The sequence below is a fragment of the Apteryx rowi genome, unplaced genomic scaffold (genome assembly GCF_003343035.1).
Source record: "Apteryx rowi isolate R43461 unplaced genomic scaffold, aptRow1 scaffold_16, whole genome shotgun sequence".
NCBI lineage: Eukaryota > Metazoa > Chordata > Aves > Apterygiformes > Apterygidae > Apteryx > Apteryx rowi.
Window position 1 is genome coordinate 1,969,552 of NW_020447863.1, and position 23,705 is coordinate 1,993,256.

The 23,705-nt window shown below is 41.4% G+C and overlaps 1 long non-coding RNA gene across 1 annotated transcript in view; it reads right to left on the minus strand.

The window, feature by feature from the left end:
* LOC112963015 overlaps nucleotides 1-19,323 on the minus strand; it is a 57,647-nt gene extending 38,324 nt beyond the window's left edge. The window contains exons 1-2 of the long non-coding RNA XR_003252481.1: nucleotides 19,229-19,323; nucleotides 18,316-18,410 (exon numbers count right to left, since the gene is read on the minus strand). This is a non-coding gene — a long non-coding RNA (uncharacterized LOC112963015). The remainder of the gene's footprint in view (nucleotides 1-18,315; nucleotides 18,411-19,228) is intronic.
* Nucleotides 19,324-23,705: the final 4,382 nt, after the last annotated feature.

Consider the following 23,705-nt stretch of genomic DNA (forward strand, 5'->3'; position numbering starts at 1 on the left):
GCAGCTCACCTGGCCATTTATCCGGTGTCCAGTGGGGGGRGGGGGGGGGAAGGAGATGAGATATTACTCCATTATAATCCAGAATTTATAATTCATACAATGCCAATGAAATAATGATAAACGACTGAATTGTTCACAAAGGCCATTCTTCATACTTTAGCCAGTTTTTTAAACCTTTTTTTCTTTTCTTAACTTTCTCTTAATGACTCCTCTCCTTGCCTTAGCGTCCCTTGCAGCAAGTTGGTAGAGGAGCCCTGAAGAAATAGAATACAGAACAAACTATACTTGTGTGAGAAGCCTAAAACTCTCTTTCTGTTCAYATGGACATCCAAGTGTGCACGTGTGAATCTAAGTATGTATGTAACCAGCTTTCTATGTATGCATCCCTCTACTTTCTGATCTGTTTAAGGTATCATATGGTTATGGTCTTGTCGTGTCACTTGTCTGCACTCTAGTTTCCTCCTCTGTTCAGTGGACACGATGAGTAGGGGTAACGGAGGATTGTAGTTTATTATACACCAATTCTTTGTGAGTTCTTGCACGTCGACTGCTCATTTGAATCCACAGAAGCAAACCACTACTCTACGAATACTTGGCATGGAGGGTGAAAGCTTTGCAGCTCCTGGTAATTCACCCGGCCCTGCATGGGCAACAGTTGTTCTTTATCCCTGGAAAAGGCAAGCAGTGGATGATCAACTGCTGGAAACAGGATAAGGTGACGAAATTGCACCTTGAAGAGCTACAGTTCTGTTCTTAGATTGATCATGAGTGGTAGAAGTATTAGTCATCCCTTGCTCTGAGCTGTTGTAAAGGGGTAATCTACACCTGAAGAAAAACTGGTAAACTTCACAGCATACAGATAAATGGCTAGATGGCTAGATATATTATATACAAAAATAATAGTTCAAAATTATTCTTCTATTTTTGACCTCCTTTTCAAAAGTCCTGAGCATTCATTTCAGTGGAACGTGCTGGGGGAGCAGTCCTTTGGGGAGTTAGTCTACATGCAGCTGTGTGGACTTAGAGACCTATATTTGCAATCTTCATTACATATATTTGGAAAGGTGAGAAACCACCAGCCAAGGATGATTTCTAAAGGTCGAACTTTTCTTTTTGCTGGAGCTTTCCCCTTCTGCCTGCTTTTATTCCCAGGTACTCCCTAAGGACAGACTGAAACTCCACAGCTCCGAGCAAATCCTTTGTCCTGCCTAATCATTGTCAGCAGCCCAAAAGATGAGATAATGGGGACCCATCTTGGGGACTCCAAGATCCTGATTGTTCAGAAAGGTCAGAGAAAAACTAGGTTTCTAATCTTTGCAAAAGAAGAGATTAGCATGCAGCCTTGCTGAGATGTGGAAAAGAAAAACTCTGAAGGGAAAAAGAGAAGAAAGGTAATATAAGGCTATTTGGGTTTGATTTTGATACAAGGAGCTAGGAGTCAAGAAACAAAGCCATGACACTGAAAAGAATGCAGGAAAAAAAAACTCCTGGGCAGAATATGCTACTGAATGCAGTGGCAGCATAAGGAGCAACTGGGAAGAAATATGAAAAGACACACACTATGGGGACAAGAATATTCTGGGATAAAACTAGTCAAGGAGATCTTTATTTCTCCAACATTCAAGGTCGCCAGCCTTTAACTCTGGTACCTGCGGGAGACTAGAATCATAGCTGATGTGGCTGAAAATAAGAGCATAAGTTATTTTAATACTTCTGGAATGGGACAGATGATAGAAATAATGGACRGGATTTCTCTCCTATTAGTCCAGACACCTTAAAGTTGATTGACAAGWCTCAGCTAATTTTCTCTGTAATCCATAGAGAAATCACCACCTGTGAAAGGCAATTCGACCCATCTTAAAAGGGGTGACTAATGCAGAGGGGAGAGATGAATCGACTCCAGAGGTGCTCATCTGTGTTCACTGATTAAAGAAAGAATGCGCCAGGTGATGAGTTTGGAATAAAGGCAAATCTCCTAATAAAGTGAGAAGAATCCCACCCAAGACTCTGCGCTGAGTCCTTCTGGCTAAGACATGCTGGAAGCACAGAGGCTTCTGCTCCACAGCCTCATCTCATGTCATCAGTTATGGGAGGACCAGAGAGTGCAAAAGCAGAGATCAAATGCGAACAGCTACATCCACAAATTCACCTTGTCTAGCATTATTCAACTTTGTAACACTTAGATGATAAAGGAGTAGGTTAGGGATCGTGATTCCTGTTCCAGTTTTGCAGATCTTTTGGCAGCAGACAAGGGAAGCGTTTGGGGCCAAAGACTTCAAAAATTCAGGCCCAGATCTCAAGCATTTGAGACTTTAAGATATTTTATGCAGGAAGTTTGGCTTGAACTCATCTTTAGTAGCTGCTAAAATCAAACAGAATCTCCAAACCGTTGGAAGTATTCCTAGTGCAAGAAATTACCAATTTCCATATTTCTGTTGCTCTTGATGTTTTTGACACTCAGGAACAAACTGTCTTCATTTAAATGAGATGAGAAAAGTATCTCCTGCAAATTATGCCATTTCTTTTCTCCATTATGTTTTTCTGCATCTTCTGGCAGCACTGTTACAAAACCAACAGCAAACGGTCGAGTGCAACAGCAAAGACAATAACTTTAATGGAAAGAAATTGGGAAGTGGGAGATGACACAGATTGCATTAGAAAAAAAAGTGAAATAATATTTAATTTCCCTGGTCATAAATAATCTGTCCRCCCACATTACAAGCACATCAGAGATGACAGGAGAAATAGTCAGTGACATGAGAAAATATCATTATTTCTTCATTAAATGTTTTTATATTTTTATAAGGGGAAAAAATTAAAAAGCACCCTGACAAGCAGAAGGATAACAGCTGAAGGGCTATTGAAGAAATGAATTGGACTGTGTAAGTGTACAGATGYATAACTCAAAAAGAAAGCAAATCTGTCATAGACAAAGCTTTGACTATTGTTAGAATCAACTTCCATCTCAAACAGGGAGTGGAACTGTTGTTAGCGGACTCTGGACACCATTCAACAATCAATATGCACCGTATGTTCCCATCAGGGCTGCCTTTCTAAGTAAAGAAAGGGGATCTGCTCCATTTAGTATTTTTGTGTAGTGACTGTTGGGCAAAGATGATTCCAGCATAACAACCACTGTGTCACAACACATCTTGCTTGCAGAGTCTATCAGGCCACACCCAAAGCAAGAGGCATTGGATTTTTTTTTTCTTGCCAGTCAAGGTTTTCATAGAGGGGAAAAAAAATCTCTTTTCTTAGGGTTTTTTTTTTTTTGGCCCAGAATGTAACCTGTTTTTAATGAAATTGGGGGAAGCAGTGCATGATTATAAGTTTTACTTCTATTCCGTGCATCCTGTGGTGATGTGTTTCTACATGAAATACTAATAGAAATATAGAGTAGTGGGACAGAGAGCAAGTAAAAGGTATGCTGGGGTGTAATACCTGCTGTATRTGAGGGGTGAAAGTGTGCAATAGATGCATGCATGTTCACAGTGCAAAATGACAAAAAACACAGCCCAAGAGACACCGATCCCAAATTACTTTCTCTTCCCTGCCAAAATAGCTGCCATGTACATACTTAAGATGGCATATACCTTCATGGTCAGATTTTGTGAGGCAGAGACCAGTATTTGCATAATCCTTTGCTATCCTCAGTGTTACTGATATCACCACTAATATAATAACAGCTGCTGAAAATTCTGAAGGCAATGCTACATTCCCAGAAAGAGATGGATTTAGCAGCGTGGATGCAGGGTGACACAGGTGCAGAGGCCAAGATGCAGCTACAGGGAAAGTTTCTTCATGTCACGCCATGCTCAACTCTAACTTCTAAGATTTATTCTTAAGTAGTCATTTTGCAGGTCTTTGCACCATTTGCCTAAATCACGTACAGCAAGAGGTGAGTGTCCAAGTCATGAGTACTAGGAGTAATGGGATTGCTTCCACTACTAAACTGCACCTGTAAGCCCTTGCAATTTGAGGGGAAGAAGGGCTATCACACTCGGTGAGCTGCTGTAGCCCTTGAACTGCAGTCAGAGGCAGTCCCCAGAGCCCAGGCAAGTCCTACTTCTGGGTCCCCAACACAGCAGGACACTCACTGTGTTGCAGGAAACTACCAGAAATTTGGGAGTTAGGGGTCTGAGCAGTAAACTTAAAGGTAGGGTTAGGGCCCAGCAGGGGATCCCCAGGGACACTTCAGATCCAGATGAGCTGTTTAATTTACAGAGGGATTTTTGCATTAGAATTTACATGTTGTGCATGCTACTAATCATCTCAAAAGATTTCAGTTTCTTATGCACATTATTGCCCACCCTTAATGGAGCCTAAGAGTACCAACAACAGGTCAGTGAGGACAAAGAAGGTCCCATATGAAGAATGACCTTTAGGGGATGGGAAACACACACTCTTGCATGGTTTTACTTGTGTTTCTTCCATACCCTCAGGGACAGCACCTCTGCAGGATCTAAGCGCTGGGATGCTGATTCTCTCTGCCTATGATCCAGGCTCTGCATCTCTCTCCAGCCCTGATGACCACAGTACATCTATTCAGAGCAACATCATCACCATCATTTCTGCTCCAAGACACACACCATCACTCATCAACTAGAAGTCAAGGTCGCAACACCCCCAAATGCACAACACACAGACTCATCATCTCTTCTGGTCTCGGTGCTGCTGAGAACCTCCTTCCTCACACGCGCACTAATGGCACCATTACTGCTCCCCTCCAGATTGTTTAACAGATGCTCTTGATAAATACCAAAGCAGCTGAAATTCTGCAGGAAATGAAGCGCGGCCGCCCAACCGCCACGGTTGCTAGTGAAGGATAGGAGACACTCACAAGGTCTTTGGGATGGGTTTTGCATAGGCAAAGGTATTTGGCCCTTTCACTAGGCCTGAAGTGTCCAGAGTTGGGGAATGAAACGGACCTAAGCCATATGAATTATATAATGTATCATCGGCTCCCAGGTTCCTGGCAGGGGGAGGTTCTCCTAGAGGAAATATTATGAGCTGTGCCAGGTTATAGGGCTCCCAGCTGCATCTGTGCAAGTAATGAATTCACTGGAAGCTAACAAACACAGAAGTTAAGTTTGAACAAGTACACACAGTAAATATATATATATATATGCATGTATGTATATGTATGTGGTGTGTGTGGGGTTTTTTATTTGAATTTTGCTAATTTTATATAGCTATCACATATATTTGTGAAGACAATAAAGTCTAAGCCTAATGGAATGGAAACAAAAGAGGTGAGAGAAAATGAGATGGAAAAAGAGAGATGTACGACACAGGACAATTCAGCTGAAATGAGACTGTCATCAAGTCCGCTGGGGGGGTTATAAGGGAAAAAAACAAACCTGTGACCATAATTTCTTTGTCATCACCAGCAGCAGCGTTTTCAGTCTGTATCTCTACTCCCCCACTCTGTACACACATCTCCTCTGCTTCTCTCAACTCTTCTAGGAAGAAATCCTGTCTTTTGTCCTTTCATTTTCCTTTTTACCCCTTAGCTGCTCTCCCTCTGTTTTGTTGCTTGTATTTTACACTTTAGTCCATTCTCTGTTGTGGGAGATAGGATCACAGGACTAAATAGTGGTAACAGAAGCAGGATATCACAGATATGAGTAGATGTTTATATATATACATGACTGTATACGTTATATATATACATATATATATATATGTATAAATTTGGACGATGAGGATGAGAGGAGTTTATTGCACTGAAACAAACTCCAGCTCTGATGTGACCACAGACCTGCCTCATCCCTCCTTGCTACACCATGGGTTATTTCTATGCTTTACTGTTTCCCTTGAAGTACAGGAGATTTTCACTGAATATACTGAGGACAGGAAGAAGAAAAGAAGAACGAGGAAGGAGTGGTGGAGATGGACAGAGAGAATATGGATGGTGAATATTTTGAGAATGGGAAGAATAAGTAGCTGGGACAGTAACTGTGGTTAGAAAAGGGTACTTTCATTTCTACAGGAAATTCCTCCTCTGAATTGGAAGCAGCAGCATAGGTTCTCAAACTTCCAACAGAATAGAAATTGTGAAAAAAAAAATCATATGGAGACATCAAAATGCCATAATGTGGATTCTATGCTATTACAAGCTATTTAAAATTAATGCTTTAATGTAATACAAAATCCTAATGTAATATAAAATCCATACAAATTAGATTGGAAAAAAAGTGGAAGCCAGGTGCTTTTCCCTGCTCAAAACAAACATTTTGTCATTACCAAAATGAAATAGGAAGTCAAAACAATTCATTTTAACTATTCTCCATTAAACATTTCATTGCAACTGACAAGTTCCTGCGAAACCTGGTAACAAAACTTTAGCTTCCAACAGCTCAGGTTAAAAAAAAAAAAGTAAAAAAAAAAAAAAGAAAATCCACACCCCTGCTTCCCAAACACAAGTCAAAGGGAACAGAGACTGGACTTTCCTTGGTCTGGACTGGCTGCTTGATAATTGCTTTTGTACTGGAGACTCTTTGAAACTGCAGATCAGTGTGGCCTAATCGGCGTCAGGAATATCTTTGAATAAAATCCCAGCCTGTAAATTATGCCTGCTAATCCTCTGCAGCTCAGCCCTGTTCCTCCTGCTTTTGTGAAACCCTCCAGAAGGATTACCAAATGCCAGCAAAATGCAGTCCTCAAATGGCATCACATACTAGCTCGCCCTGCTAAGTTGCGCACTAAAAGGAAAGCACCTTTCTTTTATTTTGGGATGTCTTTGTGCAGTGACTCTCTGTGAATGATCCATGCCACAGCTCACTGCCAGGAGGACATGGGAAGATTTGGCTGCTGTTTCACTTCATGGTAATTAACAGCCAGGTTCACCAACTATAAAGTGCAGTTGACTTCCAGTGAGTTCACAGATCCACGTATCCGCCTTCCGGATAAATTAAATAAGCAAAGCCACTGGGAAACTTTATGTTAAAACATTTCATCTTAAAATGCACAAAAATACACTAAAGGCCACAGTCACATGCTGGAGTGAGAAGTCTTTTGGGTCCAAGGACTGAGCTCTTCTGGGAAACAGGCCATTAAGTATGGATTTAAGTGCTTTGTTTTAGGCAGTCAAATTTAATTTTTATTGTACAATTTACCATGACATTCCTTATGCATTTATACCTCTGCCCAGGAGAAGGCAGTGTGTCTCTGCCCTGTGTGGTTGCACTCAAAAATCTCAACCAACCCCTTTGCTGAAGTTCTGCTCTGATTTTTGCAATCACCAAAGCTCCGGATGAAAAGGCGTTGTTCGATGTAAACAGAGCCTTCAGCTGCCGCCTGCATTTAGAGGATCCTCAGAAACTCCCAGCCCTGTGGCACTGCAGAACGGCACCGCAGCATGGCAAGGGCTGGGCAGCCAGCACCACTGCCAGCAGGGAGGCCCAGGCATCCCCGTTACTTCTGGGATGTAATAAAGATTTTATGCACTGAATCTAGCCTGTTTCACTTCATTTGCTGCACTGAACAACTCACATTTTAATTCATTGCAGGGTGTTGTCTGCAGGCAGCAGCAGTGAAACCCTGCAGCTGACAGTCTCAGGAGGAACAACTGAGAGGTGAGATGTGCTCACCTCCAAATATTAGTGGGCAGTCCTGGGAAGCAGGTTGCTGCCTTGCAGATGACCACGGACACTGTGATAATTTCAGTTTGTATTTGCGTTCCCTCTCTGTGGACTGCAAGGAGCAGCCAGACAGGACAAGAGGCTGCATCCCGAGAATCAGTAATCCTGCACCCCTGGACAAGTATTTCCCTGCTCCCGTGTTGAGAGTCAGTGTTTCTCGATTGCTGCTGGTGCCTCTGCTCCCCACATCGATGCATTCTGGGACAGTGTTTCTCCCTACAGATGCCTCGGTTCTCTCTGCCTCAGGGAATCACAAGAGCAGCTTTGTAATAGGCTTTTGGTTGCAAATAAAACTGGCCCGTTTGCCAGAGTGAGCCTAGCGAGTCTAAACTTCCTGGACAGAGCACTAAACGCTCAGATCCCATCAYAGACTATGGGCTTGGCATTCACACCTGCCTTCTACATTCATCTCTGAGAGAAGCTCATTGCTTCTTTCCCAAACCTGGATTAATTTAGAATTTTAAAAATCTCCCTTAATGTCTTCTTTTGGTCATTTTCAAGTATAAAAACATTTACTGATTCCACTGTTGCTTCATACTGCAAGAGCGTAGGAAAATCCATATGGATTTTACTGCAAGATGTGTCATGTACAGTGGCTCTGGTCTTCAGGACAGAAAAGGGGCCCTCCTGACTGGAGCAAGCCTGAGCGAGTTTCTTGAAACAGAAACCACCTTTGTACACTAGTGATTTCTCCCTGATAAGTTGGTTTCACAGAGAACAGGTCAGACTTTCCCATCAAGCCTTTGAGATAACAGGTCTGGGAAAACAACTTTCCATCATTTTGAAAGCTCCCATGGGAGAGCTGAGCACTGAGGTCTGTGCTCTCACACACGCACTGGCTTTTGTCTCCAAAAGTAATTTTACAAATTTTTGGCTGGGAAGCCTCACACAGCTCCACCATGCTCATGTCATAGCCTAAAGAGGCACTGTGACAATGAAGGGACACAGATTAACATGAGTTTCTACCTGTAGAGAAACTACAGTTTTTGGCAGCCTCAGGATTTGGATGTAGCAAGGAAGTTAGTCTCTAAACAGGAATGATGCTGTTTATTCTTTATGGGATGGAAACTTGCAGTTACAGAGCCAAATCTTCAGCTGTTATAAATCACCAGCACTCTCTGGAAATTAATGGATTGAATGCACAGGTGGTGTAAAGGAGTCTGGCTCCACTCAAGTCCACTCAAGGGAACCGGATCCTCAATGTGAATCGTCTATTGATTCTTGACAGAGCAATGCCCGTTTACTCCATGCATAATCCGGCTCTTGGTCTCTATCATCTACCGCATTTGTGCTTCTTGCTTTGTTTCTGTCTTTTCTCCTGCCCGTCCCTACACTCATCTTTCTCTGTATTTACATTGTTTCCCAGTCTGCCTCTCTTTCTTGGCTTTCTAGCCTTTTTCCCACAATACTTTGTTCTCCATTTGCCTATCTCCTTTTCCTTAAGACTTCTTTCTCTCATATCTCCCTCTTACCCTCCTGCTGCTTTTGCATTTTTCCACCTCCTTTCCTCCAATTCTCACCAAGACCCTGTTCTCCCTCTTTCAAATTCCCTCCTCCCCTTCCTCTACAGGCTCTTTCCTCCCCATGGTATGGGCAGATGGTAGATATACCACTGTCAATTGCTGTGATTTCTGCTAACTGCTTGGCCAGGGTCAAGGAGTTTTCTTCATTATCTTTTTATTGCAAACAGCCTCTGCATACAAGGAGCTCCATTAGTAAATATCGATGCACAGCAGGCTGGGTGCACATAGATTACCATGACACGTCAAACAGCAGAAATGACAAACAGGCAGCTGAGTGCATGCAGGAAGAAGAGCCGTGTTAACGTAAGCAAGAAAACAGAGTGAATGCAACAGGGGAAATAATTAAAAACAAATACATTGGCAGCTTCCCACCACTGGAAAGGTAGATGGGGGCTTCCAGCACAGGAGTGGAATCCCCCACCGAGAGACTGCTGAAATTCTGAGCACCTCGGCAATTTCAGTAGCGGCGTCTTACACTTTGCAGAGCCTTGCGGAGCAGGACTCAGCAAATGGATTTCCAAGCAAAATTTGCTCCTGAACACAACACTGTTATAGAAGTGGGAGTGAGACTGTGTTCACACTGAAATCTTTCGAAAGGCTTTGACTGCTGTCTTTGGTGGGTTTGGTGTCCAGAGCATAACCTCACTTCAACATGACCAGATATATGTTTTAGTTGAGAATACTAACACAGTTTTAGCTGCAATCTAATGAGCAGGGAGCTAAGCAGAAAACAGAGAAAGAAGAAAAATGTATGTTAAGGAAAAGAAAGGAAGACTGGAGAAGAGAGAATGACAGAAAGAAAAGGATTACAGAAGGAGAAGAAAGGAGGCAAAAAATGAAGAGGTGGGGGGACAGAATGAGATGCTAAGGAGAGAGATGGAGAAAACAACAAAAGTATGAATACAAAGAAAGAAAGCAAGATCCATGCTTCTCACTGGTTTCTCAAAATCTACTGCTTTATGACACCTGAGAGTTCAGTCCACTGACTTTCATGGAGCTTTATGGATTTACACCACCTCAGCATCTGGCTCAGGAGCTGCATCTGGCTGCAGTCCAGACAAGGATACATAGCATCATTCCTTCTTAGGGTACAATCTCTTTATTGCTCTCAATTCCCCAGACTATTAGCTAAATAACTGCCAGGAAATTCTGTTATTGTCAGCAACATTCCCAGTCACATCACCTCTCCATACCACACGCTGTATCAGATACCATTCCCAGTTCTTCAATGTGCATCCTGAAGGAGCAGATTTATTCAGCCGTGCTCATTCTTTTTTAGAGCAATCTCAAGCTATAAGCCAACCTATCTTGCACATCCCACTTCTTCCATTGGCTCTCCCTTACACCGTTTGTCTAGGCTGAATCCTTAAAAACTTACTTAGGTAAAAGTCCTAATGGTTCTCGCAGTGACCTTTTTTTCCCCCTGTGAGGAAGGGTCAAGTAAAACTAGCAGAGCAAAGACAAAATTGAGAGGATCAAACTCTCCTCAAGTTTAAGCCTTGATCCAYGCAATAAATACACTTTTTTGCTCTACCACTACCAGTCAAACGTTTGGCCGTACATATTAGGCTCAAGAAGTATCTTGTAACTGAGTAAAAAATGAAAGGAGCTGGAACAGGGTATGCAAGAAGCAGTATTAAGTTGGGATGGAAAGTTTGCTCTCTAAGGTGTCATTCCTGGACTGTGTGGAGATCTAAACCCCCATGAATAGCATCCCTCTTCTCCACATGGACTTCTCTAACTTCTGAGCTTTGCATGACTCATTGCCCCAAGCAGCAATGAATTGTCTCTGCCAGGTTGCTAGTTCTGGGGTATTAACAGAATATTGAGAATCTCATTTTTTTGATCGCCCTTAAAACCTCTAGGTAAATGGATCTGACTCAGAGAAAAGGTAAAAATAATGTGTGCAATAAAAAGATGTGAGAAAAAAAAARGRRRAAAAAAGAAAAAGGAAATAAAAAGATGGGATTTCCAGAGAGTCCTGACTGATCTCCACTTCATTATTGAAAGATTGGACTATTAAAGGGACACAGTAGGCCTGAAGGAATTGTGTGATCATTTGTGCAAATGGTAATTTCAGTGTTCAGTCTATCATATCCATAAACATAATGCGGCTGGGACTGACATGAGTTATAGCAAATCCCTTTCCCAGGAGGCTCCATGCCACTTTGATGCAATGCCTGAGAATGCAGAGAGCTGGAAAGTAAGAGATACTTCCTCTGCCTCATGCTTTCTCTCTCTCTCTCAGCTGAGCTGATGGGTGAAGCCACTCTGATTACAGCAGATTTGTGGAATTAAATGGAGGAGCCATAGTGCTGACAAAGAAACTGTTCCAGTTCCAGAAAAACTCATCTCTGTCTTGTACTTACTCACTCACACAACCAAACATGCAAAATCTGTTCAGTAAATAAAGATGTGTTACTCTGGCTCAACACAGTACTTTGCTGAAGTGCTAATCCCAGGGGAAACGCATGCCAAATACTTCTTCTGCTTTACAGATGTGCTGCTTGACTATGTGTGTCCTTGCACTCTTGTAGGTGGGGGAATACATGTCCTAACATTAAGACATCACTCTTCTGCTCTTTGTGAACTCAGCAAACAGTCCAAACTGGGATTTTCAGATGTGCCTAGTGAAGTTGAACACCCTAATCCCATTGACCTTAATCTCAGTCATTCATAAGAATCAAGCACCTTTTCTCTGCTCTCCAGCCTTACAATCCTGGACATAATCTGCAGTCCTGATGAAATGCAGTGCTAGCTTGTGATGTATAAATTCAGGTTAGCCACTTTCCGGGACTCCTGTGGACAAAGCTAAATTTTCTGTTAGTGTCAAGTGATATGTCTTTCCTGGGTTATCTCCTTTACTCCTGCTGTGAGTATGATTCAAAAGACTAACATTTTAGGGTCTTGGCCCTACAGACATCTTGGATTAGGACCTGGCCACAGAGTGCAGCAGCTCCTTTCTGGCTTGCTTGCTTCAATTTCCCCAGTTCAGGACTGAGAAACAGTGAAGACAAATACCTGGACACAGAGAGCATGAGGGCAACACTCCCATATCATGCAACTCAGACTCCCAGGCTACCATGCAGAAGCATTTCATGGAGTCAAATGAGATTGCAAACTGTAAATCTGCATAGCATTTGGACCCTGAAAATGCAAATCTCAGCAGTAAAGTAACAATATTAACAATCTTATCAAAACCCAAAGTAAACTAGAATGCTATGACATCCAGATATGAGGACTGATAGCCTTCAGAGTGCTAAGACCCCATCAGCAAAATTGTGAATTCACTTTAATGCACTAAAACAGTTACTAAACCCCGTTACTAAAACCCAGTCTTAGGTGGGGATAGCCTTGACCTGACAGAACAATCTTGGTCCATTTCTGACCCATATGAATGAAGCTTTCACACAATTTCCGCATTGAGATAAATATACGCAAACTCACTCAGCTTTCTAAAGGCAAAGGGCAGAATTTTGTGCTTTATATTCATTGATTCTGGAAAGCTGGAAAAAACAAGAAAGATTTTAAATGTCACACGGATATATATCTGTTCACATAGAACCAAATTCAGCAGATTCTTATTTAGGCACAGTTTTTGATTAACTTCTTTTCCAAGTCAAGGGACAATTTTGTGTCAAATCCCGTGACACGTGCTGTGTTTGGGGCAATAGTTTACATGAGAGACAGCCACACTGGGTAACACAAAGCGAAGGGCTAGTCAGTGGCTGGAATGTGGGCTTTGTAGGGGAGTCTGAGTAATGGTCCCCAGTAATGTTCTTTGCTTACTGATGCATCATAGACCTATGGTACTTCTACCACTTGACAACCTGACATACCAGATTCACATTTCATCTTAGTCTCACATTATCATCATAAACAGTACCTAGGATATCTTCCACTTTTCTGCAAATGGGTGAACTTCACCATAATTAAGAGTTCAGGGAGTATTATCTTTGATTTTTCTATCAGTTCAGCTTAGAACCTTGTCTTGTGTTTTTGCTTTTGTTTTGCTTTGGATGTTATCTTTCACAAGTTAAGAAACAACAACCAATTAAAAGGAAATTTTTGTTGTTGTTCAAGGGAAATTGACTGCAGTAGCTAAGGGAGAGATCTGTGAACAGGTAACTGTTTTTGGTGTGCCAGGTTTCCCCTAACACCTGTGGGTTTGGGAGGCTTCGTGTCTCTGTGCTTGCTTGAAATTCTTCCTTGGTATCACTTTGTAAGGTTTATGACTTGCAAAGATAAATCTATGTCCTGCAACATTTGTTAAACTACAAACCAATTAAAGAGTAACAAACTGTCTTTATACCTCAGGCCTTCCTGTCTGTAGCGTTTCTAACAAGGGCTTTTCTAGAGCAAACAGAATGAAAGACATACTATTCCCTCCTCAGCACATGGGGAACAGCTGGTAATAGGTGAAGACGCAACTCTACCTCCACCAAGACATCAGCCACACCACTGAACTGGTTTAAGATGACTGCAATTTGTTGTTTCCTGCTATACAGAACAGCAGGTGCCTCTGCCAGAGAGCAGCTACTACAGATGAGAAATTGGTCCGGGATTTGGACAGGTAACTCGTATAGGGAAAACTCAGAGAATAAACTTTTACCTCTGCAGGGCCTCCTGATAGTGCCAGCTGAAACAAATCTGGGAGCTGATTTGAAGGAGGGGCTCAGCACAGTCTGATCCAACTAAGAGGACTTTCCCAGGGCAAAATCTCATGCAGTCTATGACAAGGACTGCCAAAAAACCCTACCAGCCATGGAAAAAAAATAAAAAATAAAGAAAACACAGACAGCTTGGGTAAAGAGTGCTGGAGAAAGCTGTAGATCATTAGTCTGCTTTGCCTGATTGCATGTGGTTTCTCCCTTGGCTCAGCAAAGCCAGCTCAATTCCTTTCCCTGTTAGAGATTGGCCCAAATTACACAGCTTACATCCAGACTTTACAAAGCATTAATATTTAGATGGTGGGTTATGTTTSCATCTATAATGCCTTTAATTTTATGGGAAAATAACATACACTTTAGTTTAAATGTCCTAGTTTTCAACTGCTTGGCTGGTTTCTCATCTGATTTCCTGCTGGTTTTATTCTACCAGTGTAATTTCCTGACATGGTCAAGTAGCACCTGATCGTTGTCAGAATAAAGGAGTTCAGGATCAGGCCTCTTTTCAGCAGGACGGTATGCTGGTTTTGCGAGTCTGACATGTGAAGAAGCAAAGCCCAATAGCTCCTGGGACTCATCTTCGGGTCCAGGAATTAAACTGAGACAGCTCCTGTATTTGAGGCCAAAAATCTACCTTTAACTGACTCCCTTGTGCTTAGGAAACCAGGTGGTTTTTCTGCTTTTATTTTTAAATGTTCAGTGGATGAAAACAAAGCTGTTTTGCGAGATGAATTGCAGCTCCCAGAGAAAAATCCTGTCACCTTTGCCTAACCCCATGAAAACGAGGGTTGGGAGCAGGAAGTGTTGCTATAAACTACAGTGTTGCTAATGGGCAACTCTGTAATAATCAGGTGTATTTATAAATCAGGAACAACTTTCCCAGCAAGACTACTTTCCATCAACTCCCACTGCATTATTGTTCCCTGCCAAATCTGTCAGCTCACACTTGCATTGTTAATTAAGTGAACCACTCAAGGCAGGTGAACAGCGAGGAAACAACCGGTAATTTTCCCCATGATCATTTCTCTCTTTGGGTCTCTGCACTTGGCTGCCTTCTTTCCACATGACCTGCTTTCTCCCCACCACAGAAGCAAGCCTGTGAAACGCACCTGTGGGGAGAAAGAGGAAGCAAATCTGAAAGAGAGAGAGCAAGAGCAAAAGGACAACATTTGCTGAAAGCCCTGTCTGTAGCTTTCAGCATCTCAGGCAGATCTGATTACTGTCTTCAGAGGGAGAAGGGGGAAATGCTGTTAGTAAGTAGAAGGATCAACAGGAAGAAAAAAAACACTTCTTTTCCACTTCCCTCCTTCCTTGCCTCTTCAAACCCCCCTCTTCCTTCCTCCGCTTGCTGGAGCACCGTCTGGGAAATTGCTATACTACCAAAATCCACAGGCAGCTTCAGCTCCTTCCCCTCTCTTGACCTTTTCACAGTTCTAAGGGTTATTTAATGAGCTTAGAAAAATAATGCATCAGTTAATGGCAGAATCCCTGGAAGAGCAGCATTATCTGGTTTCCCTCTCCTCCTCCTCACCCTCACTGGAGGCCTAGTCACCTTCAAGCCTCCACTTTCAGTTTTCTTTCTTGAGTACTTTAAAAGGACTTCAAATTAGTACCACTTTACAAAATGGAGGAAGAGATCAGTGAAAGGCCTGGAAAGGGGCATGTAAATGTTGCACTTCGAAAAAACAGTCAGAGATTTTCTTATGCTAGTGAGAATGAGAAGCAATTTCTCCAAAATCAGTATGAAACTACTGGTGCACATTAGGAGAGCTGCTCATTTAGTCGCATTATTACATCTCAAAAAGAAGGTCACTAGACAATGTGAAACAGGGAGGGTACAGGATGCGAATCCCTGAAGATCTGGGTAGTCCTACCCATGTTATAAAACAACTCAGCAATTTATTCAAAATTAAGGGCATTTGTTTTAATGAAGCTAGACTCCATTTCAAGGAACTGGAGGTCAAGAATTCCCCAACAGAGAAAACCCACTGCCCACAGGCACTCTGAACAACACACATTTTTCCCCCAAATTAAGCTTCCCATTATTTTCAGTGAGACCCGAAACCTTCTTATGATACATGCAGAATCAAGTGGTTGTACATGGTTCTGAAGATAAAAATCAAGTAYAGCTTGGCAGCCTAACTCTCCTTTTGAGTTATTTTGGGGCCTGAAATGCAAGCAAAAGTAGGCTGTAAAATTATCTAAACCAGTATCAGGATGTAAGAACTTTGAAACAGACAGATCTAAAGCAGAACTGGGTGTTCAAATCTAGGCCTTTGCTACTACAGACAGTCACTCCATATAATCTCCTTAGAATTACCATTCTCCATAATATTAGTTCATCCTTTCCATTTTCCAAACCAATTTCCATGGATTCACCCATGATATTTTAGGGACTTAACTGAGGTATTGGCATTAGGTACTAGTTACCTTAGACCTCAGGTCAGTGCAAGGAGAGGCATCTCCAAGCTGATTCAATACACCGAAGGTCTGAGTCACACTCTGGAGGAGGCTCTTTACATTAATTATAGAGGAGTCTAGTATGACTAAATCTTTAAGGCAAGGACCTTGATCACGTGTCTAAAGTTAGGTGGGATGAATCTCAGTTTTTCTCTCCTGTTGAAAAGCTTTCCGGAAGCTTTCTTCTGACTGTTAGAAGCCTGCTTCCATTTTTTAGCTTAAATTTAATCATGGCTAGTTGATATTCATTTGTTCTCATATCAATGCTATCCTCAAGTCTAACAGATCATCTCCTTCCTTGGTACTTTCAATCCTTCTGTTGCTTTTCTCCTCCACACACCCCTCAGCACTGTTTAGCAACAATTGTTTAGCTGTCTTAAAATCCAAGTTTTTTACTCTCTATCCCCTTGATTATCCCATCAGTCCTTCTCTCTACCTGCTCTTATCTGAATTAGTCTGCATTAGACACGGATGACTAAAACTGTACATAGTGTTACAGATGAAGGTGTACCAGACACTTACACAAAGATATTCCCACTTCTCCAGCTTTATTGGAGATATGCTGCCTGACACATCTCAGAATTTGCCTTTTCAACAGTTCTGTCATATACTGATGACTCAGAGGTCTCTAAGGTTGTCTAACTTATCCAGGTACTTCTCCAAGTTCTCAGTCTAACAAACATTGTTTTTCTTACACAGACCTCTCAGCTCACTTGTCCAATGTTCATCAGCACTATGGCACAAACAAATTTCACTAAGTTCATATCAGCTTTTTCTGACATCATTTACCATTTGTATTTTGTGCTAATTTCCATTATTAATGAAAATATGAAATTGGATCAGCCACAACCAGTTCTTGAAGAATTCTATTACTAACTTTTCCCACAGAAATATTTCCCTTTTGGGGGAAGTTATCACTCTCCTTGTAACACTGTTCTGATCTGATTTAACTTATTTTACCTACCTCTGTCTTAATGAATGTTTCTCATACTGCATGTATCAAATGTTTCTAATTTATTTGGATACAGACCTGTAGCACTTCAGCTAGCTAGAAGATTAGTTACCGTCTCAAAGCAAGATACCACATTATTCTTTCATGGTCTTTTTCTGGGGGGAAAAAAAAGTTGTGATCTATCTTACACCATTTTAGTTATTCTGCCCTTCAAAGTTGTTTTTGCAGACTAGAGAGGTCAGACTAATAGACTTGTAAATGCCTTGATCACTTTTTCCCCCCTCTAAAATTCATACACTATGCTTACAATTCTTCAGTCATAAAATATCAGCCTGCTACTGAACCAGCATTCTGTATAACTGCTCTTTCAGATATCAGAAATGAAGGCAATTTGTTCCTCTCATTATCATTATATCAAATAGTTTGAATTTTACTTCTGCCTCAGCTATAATAATTTAAATGTCCATACACTCCTTCCCATTCATTGTCCTGCATTTATGTTGTGGTCATTATCAACATCCTTACCAAAATTGCAAGAAAATTATTCATTTTGTTTTGAGGACAAATGCAGATTACTTTTAAACTTGGTCCCATTCTTCTTCCTGCATGGTGTCGATGTTTCTTCTCTCATTCTCTCTATTTCTATGATTAAATAATTTCTACTATTTGTTTTAATTTCCTCTGCATAGAGTTTCCTTTGCAAGGAAATTAAAACCTTGACATTTTGCAATTCTCACTTTATCCCCACAGCTCATCTGAGATGTTGTTCTCATAGCTGATCAGTCCCTTTATTTATAAATCTACTCATAACCCAAGTGGGTATCTGAAAACCTTTGATTTCTCTATTGTCATAGGACACTTACCCTTTTGACTTTCTGAATCCACCTAGATGTCTGATTGTTTTAATCTGGAGATTCACACAATAGATAGCCTTTTATCCTAGAAGCTCCAGCCATTTTTCTTGTGATAATGCAGTCAGTTACACTCAAAAAAATTAATAGAGTTATTTCTAGAAATAGAAAAATGAACTTATGCCTCAGAACTCCCAGGAAAAAAAAAATGTTACTCACTAATTAGAAGTCCAAGTGCTGTTCAGGGTATTGAACAGGGAGTGATTTCTCTAGGATACCCAAAGGATGGACACTGTAGCTCAGGTCAAGTTTATCTGGGAGGAAAAAAAAGTGTTTTTGAATATTGAGGTCAGATTCATTCCTGTAAAGGGAAGCCGTCAGAAAGACTTTTGTCCATGAATTATGTAAGTTTAACCAAAATATATTTTTGAGCATTTAAGCAGAGGATTGCTCTTTTTTCTAGTGTTCTGCACAAAGATGACTTTCACTTTAGTAAATAAAGCCATTTCTTGCCTCACGATCTTCCACTAAATGGAATATCTGAAAACTGGATTTAACTGCAGTTGTCAGTGGGGAAAAATCTGAGATCTGCGTTTGTTTTTAATTCAGGCCTTCTGGATTTGAATTCCCATTTGCTTTTACACCTTTTAATGTGAATATATTTTAAAGCCAGACCATTCAGTGGTCAGTCAGCTTGCTTGGGATCAGGTATTCTAAAATATGAAATGAATGGAACAGGAACATCACCATTCAACCCCTTTCATTTTTGTGTTTTCTGAATTACTCTGTTGAATGCTTTTACTAGATATTTAAAAGATGCATTATCACTCATTCTGTGCAATTCCTTATTACATTTACTAATACGCAGCATCTGCTTGTACATGCATAGTTGTTCCACAAAGATTGGATAGTTTAAGGGCTGTCAGATAACTAGAGCCAAATTACCTAGGGGTTCTTTCTCCTTGAATTATTCTACTATGAAATTCTCCTCTGCAGGCTGCAAAGGGGAAACGACAGAGAGAAGAGAAACAGCTTCTTCCTGTCTAAACTTTCTGAAGAGCCTGTCGTGCTAAGTACTGGCCTGTCTCCTCTCGTTTGCGTTAACATTGTCTAAATCACTCTTTCAACTCACCGCCTTCCACAGGAGGAGCTGAGGCAGCAGCACAAATGGATGCTTAAGTACAAGGGGCTGAAGTGAGCTATTTCCATATGTACCTGGAGGTAGCAAAAAAGTACTTCTAGCTTCAGATTTCCATCTCTCAATTCCATTAGTACAAGCCTAAAAAAAAAAAAGCTCTTTTTTTTTTTGCATTAAATACATCTCAAAATAACCTTAAAACTGGTTTGAATCTTACTGTCAAATAACAACAACTGAGAGACAAGTTTGGTTTTCATCAGCTAGTGACTGCTTGATACAGCAATACTTTAGCCACAGCTCTCACATATTCCTTATGGCATATTCCTTATTCTGGGCTCAGAAAGAGCTGCATTGCTCGTCTTCAGGCATAGCTAAATAGGCCAGAGTCTGAACACATCTGGGTATCAGCCGATTTCGGTGACAAGCTGACCTTCAAGATATTTAAGCGTGTGTACCTCACAAGCCAGCATTCAGATACACCTCCAAGAGGCTGCCACTTCCTCTACCTTTAGTCTAACTAGTAGACAAACAAAGTGCAAAAGCTGCGTCCTCCAAGACTGTCAGCTCAAAAGGCATCCACCTATTTTCCATTCACAGGGAAGAAAGTCATGAATGGGTAAGCAACAGAGCATTTGGGGCTTTAATCTGACCAGTAAATTGATCCAGCTGGATTCAAACAATAGTAAGGCAAAGAAAAGCCAATCTTCAGCACTTGCAGCCTTAGGTGCTCTGTGACACAGCTCTGTCTCTGTATGCCTGTTACTGCTGGAAGCTCTATCTTTGGAGTGTTATAGTCACCAAAAAGGAGACTAAGGCCGCCTACGGGCTCTCTTCCTAAAATTGCTTTCTTTTAGAACTATTTATCAGCTTTTTCACACCATTTTTCAACCACTCTCCTCAGCAGCTCCGTGCAATGCAAATACCTTCAAGTCGTCACTGCAAGCCGAAAGAGCCCAGCCTGATAAAATATAACACAAGGCAGGGAAATTCAATTACAACAGACTGGCTGTGCTAGCCCCATCTTTTTGGTGTGCTTCAGAGGGAGAGGGATAACAGGTAGATTTTCTAGACATGCGTATGCAATCATTTTTGCTGCTGATCTCTCAGAGGCAAGGTGATAGGTAGGTTCACCCAAGACTGGGGGAATTAAAACTCCTGTGTTATGACCCATTGCAAAAGCTGAAGCTTCATTTCAGTCCCACTGGAGCTTGGTTTTGAGGGCATACATTAGGCTAATTTCATCCTTAAACCAAGCTCAAAGTGTTCAGAGGCTTATTCTGTTACCGCTGCATGCCAGAATATGTAAAACTGCATATGAAATTTCAGGGCAGAGGAGTGATTCTGGTGCAGCTTCCAAAATTTGCAAACTCTTTCATGGTACTTTCCTAATTCAGGACCTTTGCTGTGCAACAAGAACAGAACTGTCTCCCTTAACACATTTCTTTAAAACACAGTACAATTCCATGGTGCACTTAAAAGATTTTCTTTTCTGAATACACATATACATATGTACTCATACATACTTTTTTTTGCTCCTGTCCTCTGAGTAATTATTTTTGTTCCAACAAAATCAGAACAAGCAGAGCAGCTACAAATATCTTAGAAGCTTTTAGAGAGCGGGCAGCAGCCCACACACCAAGCTGCTTGAAAAGAAAAGCCTGACATGATGAAATTCAGATGCATCTTCCTGGCAGAGAACTACAGCCTGGGCCTGGGAAACCATTGAGTCCGGGTGAACYGGGGAGTAATGAGGCACTGCGTCTCATGTCATTGACTCTTCCATTTAAAGCGCCGCATTCATAACACAGGATGCAGGCTGCTGAGCCCTTCTCCACTTCACTAAATTGAAATGGTTCCACAGGGGAATACGGGCAAGGGGGACAAATGGGAAAACAGCATTTGGCTTCCAGGTTGTAAAGAGAAGGAGCTGACAGCATTAACTGCACAAGCCTGTCCATTACTTCTGCTACCACGGGGCCAAGAAGTCAGGACCCTCTAGCACCGAGATATATATCCAAAGTCTCTGTGACGGCTCAGCACCGCATTCCACAACTTGTAGTGTATTACAGCAGTAAACCATCCAGCTATCTGTAATAGCCCAGCCATATTCCAGGATCCAGAAACTTCTGCTGAGACACGTGCTTATCACCTCTGTTTTATTTCCAAACAGCAGGCAAGAATCCAACTTTGAAACACCCACGAATAACCAACCCACGGTACCTACTGCCAGCACTGCCAGGAGCCTCCCCCCACCAAGCCACTTGTGCAGTTTGTTCCGTCCAAGCAGACGCTCCCGAAGYGCGGAGTCTTGTTATTGCTGTCTATTACGTTGGGTAAATATCGGAGCAACGACATTCACAACACAATGCACTGGGATTCACACGTTCAACCTCAAATCCTAAGGATCCCACTGAATTTTTACATAGGAAAACTACTGCTAAAAATCAGTGTTGATACTAGGCATTAACTTGGCCTCATCTACGGAGATTCAAGGACAGAGATGTGGCTGCGTTGCCTACTCAGGACAGGGCTTAAGCCCCTGCTTAATTTTCGGCTGATGCTTAAAGCCCAGAAAGTTTGCACAGAAGTGTTTTTGTGACGGTGTTTTCCTGTCATGAATGCCAATGCAGTTCCAGCTATATAAAATCAATACCAATGAGAGAAGAGAATCCTCTACAGGGAAAAAAGTTTTGGAAAAGAGGATGTAAAGTATCTATTGTCTCACACTAATGTTCCACTTTGGAAAGCCAATTTATTATCCCTATGGATTTGAATATTCTGCTATGGGAAAGCAATAGTTTGAATAGATGTGTGTAAGGGAAGACACACATACACATTCTCATACACAGGATATTGATTCAAACTATATTTATGACTCCTCAGACCTTTAAGAAATTGATTTTAGACCGTTCTCTCTCCCTCTGTCTCACTCCAGCTGAAAAATCAAAGCTCAGTCTAGGATCCCTTTAAGAGTTTCTCATGGGGGTGGGGGAAAAAAAAAAGATTTTCCCTAAAGTTTGGAAAAAAAACAAAAAACAAAATGAAAACCCAAGGATACTGTGGATTTGGTGTTCAATATTTTGTCAACTGCTTTTCCAAAGAAATAGGGAGCTTAGACGTAGCATTTTAAAATAAACAAAGACAGACAGCTCACTCCACCTGTTTCCTTTTTCAAGTAAAGAATTATATTTATTTTCAATGAGGTCAGACAACAATTTTAGTTTACACTTCTTCATTCCCTCAAGGTTCTCCCTGGRTTTTTTTTCTTCAAGCAACTCGCACAAACCTTAAGTTATAAAATAGCCTCTCTGACAGCCATCTGCACAGCACATATTTGCCTAAGTGAGCCTAGGCATAAAATAAGTGCTATAACTTTGTTGAGTTTTAAATGTTCTAATAAGCAAATGCTTGTACTCCAAAGTGGATTGCCCTGATAGTTGCTGTCAGAACTCCTAGGGACTCCAGCAAGACCTCCACCAGTGCTAAGTCACAACACTGGGCCTTCAGTGTCCGACCTCAAGAAAGTTTCACATGAGCACGTGAAGACACGCATGAGAACATCTTTCAGGTATGGACCTCTGACTTATTTTAGCTCCTACCTTCATTATCATCCCCTTCGTTATTATCCCCTGTGCTTTCTGCCCTAGTCAGTCTTACCCACCAAGGGGATCCACTTCATTTCATTCTGAGCACCATACACCAGCTAATTATAAACCAAACACAAATTAAACCCGTCTTCCCATCCTCCTCTCTGAAACCCCTAATTGCCCATTACCCTGTATTGTGCTCTGACACAAAAGTAATTCTACTAAGTGGGGAGTTTTGTTGTTGTTTTTTCTTTCATAAAAACTGTTAATTTGCTATTAAATCTCTTGTTGAAAGACTAATAGCTTAATGAATGTATTAAACATGTGCAAATTAGTTTTTTTTTACTGCATTACTTAGTTGAAGATTGAAAGGGTATGATACATCATCGTTGGCTCAGTAGGATTTAATGAGGCATTAGACTATCTTCTGTCTTGGAGGCCAGACTTATGAATGATCCCCAGAATTGCACAAGCAACACTTGTCCCAGGTCCCTCTCCTGCTAGTGACATATATTTTCCCCTTGCCTGTTTCTTCCCTCGTTGCCGCTGATGTACGTGAAATAAAAATGTAGTTTCCAGATCAGTTTTATAATGAAAAGTAGCCCATTGCTGATGACAAATGTTGTTTACAGTCACTAGAAAAGAGGGTGGAATGGGGAGTGAATATATTAGAGGAGGAGAGGATAGCTTTTATATTCATTATACTGCCATTTTGGGCCCGCGAAGACACATAACCTTTCTCTTTCTCCCTCCATCAYACAGTCACTTTCAGATGTCTACATTAAAATAAAAAGCTGCAGGCGGTGTGCTTTGCATTAGCTGCTATCAATGAAGAAGATATTTTCCACGAGTCAAACAGTGCTTGTTGCAGGAACACTGTCCCC